Consider the following 5,267-nt stretch of genomic DNA (forward strand, 5'->3'; position numbering starts at 1 on the left):
TATATATATATTTCACATTAATGAATACATCTGTATATATGACTGTTGACTCTATCGCATACAAAATGCATCATTCTGTACTTGCATTCTTATATTAAATGCAGCGATCCAAAACAGTGAATCACCATTTAGGCAAAAATCCCTAACACTGATGTTCTTCAACAGTATTTTTGACGTTTTCCAGTGCAAATTTCTAAAGATTCTTAAATCAAGATCCATCTGCTTGAGAAGCAAAATTACATTAGATGTTTTAGTTTTTTTATGTGAAATTGATCAAAATTAAGTGAGTTTATAATTTAAAAGACTAATATCTGCCAATGGGCTCAGAAAACCTTAATTCAAAGGGAAAACTAGTTTTCATTCCCCATTGACAGGCATTTGCCCTTGTTTTAAGCTTAAACTCATTTAATTTTGTTGAATTTCTCAGAAAACAAGCCATATCTTCATATCTTCAATTTACATATCAGTAGTATCTCTATTTAAAGATGTTTAGATATTAGCATTGGAAAACAAAACAAAATACCGAGTAAGATCTAATTTTTTTTTTTCATAGTGCATGCGATATTTAATGCCTTAATGAATTTAGCACTTTCTGCTCTGATTTAAGACCTTTTAAGGCCTTAATTTGTTAAAGCGTGAATTAAGATTTTTTTATTCAAGAAATGGTTTTTAATAAACTAATGTGTGAAGCAAAAAAAAACACAAAATCATTAAGATTCTTTGACGTTTGCATTGATTAAACTAGAAATGAATAATGACACAAAGAGAGGCAGACAGAGAAAAGAATGAAGAGCCAGATAAGAGTGAATACAAAAAGACAAAGACTTCTCAGTAATCGTTACTCTGTCTAGGTCAGGACTGTGCTTCCCTCAGGATGATCAAATCCTCAAAGACTGCCATCTCTCCAGCATCTACACGTTCCTGTTCCAACTTCCAGCTTAATGGTAGCACTTTTGCCAAAAAGTCTGATGGTCTCTCATTGGTTCAGGGGTAATGCAGTGTTATCGTCTCAGAGAAAGTGCTGAAGTGGACATTAGACAGCTCAGAAGCTCAGCTTTGGAAAGCTCTAGTTCTCTGCAGTGAGTTTGCAGAGCCAACAACTCAAACTTTCAGTCCAAGTGAAAGGTCTGTTCTTGCAGAGCTTGTAAGGAGAGAACAACCATTATTCTCAAATTTACAGCTGCTTTTTAAAACATCTTCAATCAATGGAAATATAAAGTTGAAGTGGACGATTTTTTACTTAGTGAGCAAGAACATACTGCATGTGAGCTTGTGCAACGAGAATTAACCGAGGAACTCCGCAGCCCTTCCCTGCATGAGTCCAGCGTGATTGATGCCCCATCATAAAGAAGACAAACTGACCGTGAAATAATTTTGGCTGAAAAGGATCAATGCCCATGACCCAGTCATAAAATGTCAAGAGTGAAAGGAAACTGCCCATTATCACATAGCCACATTTACTGAATTAGAAAAGACATGCAGAACAGAAACCATATAATTTTAATCATTTAATAATTTATGCACATTTTTAAGAAAACCATGGAGATATCTAGAGTGGCTGATTTTCTGATAATAATTTTAAAAAATTGTATAAATCTATCATAACAATAAAAACAACAATATAACAACAACAACCTTATAATAATATAAAACTATAATAAAATATAATGTACAATGTTATTATATTAAATGTTCAGAAATATGACTACAAATATATATTTACACTTATATTTTTACAATTGAAATTATGAATTATAAATTATGAATTTAAATGAATGTTAAGTTTACACAATATTTACTCAAAACTCACAAATTTACAAAAAAGTAACATTTTTCATTAACAAGGCAGTGTTTTCATTGATAACTAAAACAGAAACCCTTTATTTTTTGGTAATTGAAGTAGAGCCAAAATAAATATAAAATATAAATATTAGATGACAAACTTTGGCAACTTAATGTCAACTATAAGTAGGCCTACTCAAAATACAAAAAATGATAACTGAAATAACAATAAAGCTATTCAGAAATATAAAAAACTAATAAAACTGACAAAAGCAAACTGAAAAAAAAATGAAAATATGAAAATAAAAGCCAATTTAAAGTATTAATAAACACTACATAATACTAAATTAAAGGGGTCATATGATGCGATTTCAATTTTTCCTTTCTCTTTGGAGTGTTACAAGCTCTTGGTGCATGGTGAGGGGCGTAACATTTCCGTCTCACGCTTGAGGTATTCGGCCAATCACAACGCACTGGATAGCTGGCCAATCACAGCACCCCTCGCTTTTTCAGAACGATGAGCTTTGTAAAAATCGACGCGTTTCAGAAAGGCGGGGCATAGAGGAGAAACAATAATGTACAGTATGTGGAAAATAATGTGTTTTTTAACCTTAAACCGCATAAACATTTAATTACACCAAATACACAAAATAATGTTCTTTTTAGCAGCATCATATGACCCCTTTAACACTGTCACAAGGCTGGTGATGAAAAATATGAAAATTTGGTCATCGTTTACTCACCCTCATGTCGTTCCAACCCTGTATGAGTTTGTTTCTTCTGCTGAACACAAAAGAATATGTTTTGAAGAATGTTGGTAACCAAACAGCTGACGGTAGCCATTGACTTCCATAGTATTTTCTTTTCCATAGTATGGAAGTCAATGGCTACCGTCAACTGTTTGGTTACCAACATTCTTCAAAATAGCTTCTTTTGTGTTTAACAGAAGAATGAAACTCATTTTCATTTTTGAATAAACCATCCCTTTAATTTGCCTACTGGAATAGTTTCTAAATGGTCAAAAATCAACCACTTAATACACCCGGCCAGTATATCAGTCATAATTCAAATAACCCTCATAAGAAACCACAGGCATAAAAGCTTCTTTCTAAACATGTAGAGTAAAGGTCATGTGTTGTTCAACCAAATTAATTGACCATTTCATAAATCAGGCTGTCCAATGCACTGGTCAAAGGTCAGGCGGTGCATCTGTGTGGGCTGAACTCTGGTCTAGTTTGTCAATCCATGCAGCCGTCAGACGTTTTTAACCATCATTAAACACCCAAAAGCGATCAGTCTGCAGTTTGACACAGAGACACCTCTCCATCCCTCTTGCGCTAACAAGCCCATGTCTTTGTGCGACGTGACCTCCCAGAATCCCCTCATGACAACAACAGACAAAATAATTAATCTACGATGACTGACAGGCCGTAATCCACTGTAGCCGATGCTATTGAGCTCAGATGACTAATGAACAACAGTGGGACGGATTAAACATCAAAATGATCAACTTGATTGATGGCAATCTGATGGCGACCACTTTGTCTAAAGGGGATAGAGCACAAATGGGGAGGGAGTGATTGGAGCCAACAAATATCAGAAAAAAACAACAATTTTAGTTTAATGGTAGCATGAGATGAAGCTTTAAAGTACATATTCAGCCTTTGATAAGTGACGTTTGTGCTTCTCCACCACCGAAAAGCACCACTTTTCACTGGCTTAAAAGGAGTTTAATTAAAAAGCGCCTAAGAGACACCCATAAACAAACAAAAAACTCATTTACTGGTTGAAACATTCAAAAACTGGCCTTTAAATTCTGTCAAGACTGCATTTTCAATGCCATTTTTCCTAAATTTTTCACATAGCTTATTCATTTCACATACCTTTAGGCTGTATTTATTTATATAAATATAAAATGCAATATACTGCATGACTCGACCCACTATCCATTATAATGAAGACTAACTCCATTTAAGGCCAGCAGAAATCAGTTTTCTGACCTCATATAAACCTATATGAAATTCATAAACCGACTCTGTTCAAACTGAGAAGGAAGCCAGGGCAGGATTCAGACGTTTGACTAGAAAGCAAAACAACTTTGACATTGAACCTGATCAACAAGCTTCACCCCATCTCTTTCTTTCAGTAGATAGATACAGTATGTAGGGATTTCAGGTTGTTGTACAAAATCGACAAGAAAGAACTGTATTTTGGTTGCTGCAGAAGGAGACAAGAAAATAGCCGTTTTGAAAAATCCACTAGTTTATTTAGCATCATTTGCAAATTTGGTTTTCAATTTTAGCATTGTTAAAAACAAATTTTTAATTTCAGCTTTATAAATAATTATTTTTCTTTTTTTTTTTGTTAATGATAAAAACGCTGATGGACAGATTGGCGCACTAACAGCTAAGCGTACAAAGACTAATGAAAGCTAAGTTGGTAACAAGACCACTTCAAGTGCAAATGAAACTATCCCAAAATCAAATGAAGGACTATTGCATTTGAACGCTTTCCAAAGAGATTTTGGCTGCATTTCAATCTAATTTAAAAGGGATCTTCGGAACTCTTTGGTACAGCTAACAGAAAGGTTTCCCTGTCATTCACAGGCCAGTAAAGTGGCAGATGGGAAGGACTGAATGCAGATGACAAAGTTTAAGTCCTCTCAGCACCTTGCTGCCTTGAGTTGACTTTGAAATGCTCATTTCAGACTTACTCTTCTCATCCCGCACGCAATTGTACAACACAGTCAGTTTTAAAACAATGTTGCACAGATTCATAATGGCAATTAAATTAAACAGACAAGGTAAATAGTAGGGGTGTAGCAGTACACAAACCTGATGGTTCAGTACATACCTCGGATTTGACGTCATGGTTCGGTATGGTTTCGGTACAGCAGGGGGGGAAACGAAACATAAAATTGCTTTTCTTTTATTAAACAGTGGTTTACTGAACAAACTGCTCTTTCTGTAAATAAATTCAATTATAATTCAAATTTTCTTAGGGATAAAAATCTACCTCTGTTTATGCCCAATATTAAATTTAATGACCATTTATTTTTAAATATAATAATCAACACTCAACTTAATAATCGTATGCAAACATTGCACGTAACGCAGTTTTTTAAATTAACTTCTAAACTATACAATTTCTATTTGTTGCTGAAATATATTTATTTACACAGTGGCTGTCATAACTTGTTTCATAACAGATTTATTTAAACATACATTAAAATTAAGACATGGTAAACAAGTAAAGTAAAATATAATTTGTATATAGTCTAAAATTTCACAAAATGCTCTTCTCTAGACTTAATTTCTCTAGCGAACTAACGAGCTCGACTAATGATGACTTGCCTGTCTGAGGTAAATGAAATGCTACGTGACATTTGTTTTAACGTCTTTCCATGGTTGAAACACTGATTGGGCGATTACATGAGGCATGAGATGTTCATTCATGTTTATTTCGCGTTAAACTAGTAGTAAATA

General features: G+C 34.1%; 1 protein-coding gene across 1 annotated transcript in view; it reads right to left on the bottom strand.

Annotated features, from left to right (window-relative positions):
* LOC107655968 (WD repeat-containing protein 18) overlaps nucleotides 1-5,267 on the bottom strand; it is a 63,026-nt gene that overhangs the window by 37,453 nt on the left and 20,306 nt on the right.

This window comes from Sinocyclocheilus anshuiensis, unplaced genomic scaffold (assembly GCF_001515605.1).
Source record: "Sinocyclocheilus anshuiensis isolate Anshui unplaced genomic scaffold, SAMN03320099.WGS_v1.1 scaffold51, whole genome shotgun sequence".
Classification (NCBI taxonomy): domain Eukaryota; kingdom Metazoa; phylum Chordata; class Actinopteri; order Cypriniformes; family Cyprinidae; genus Sinocyclocheilus; species Sinocyclocheilus anshuiensis.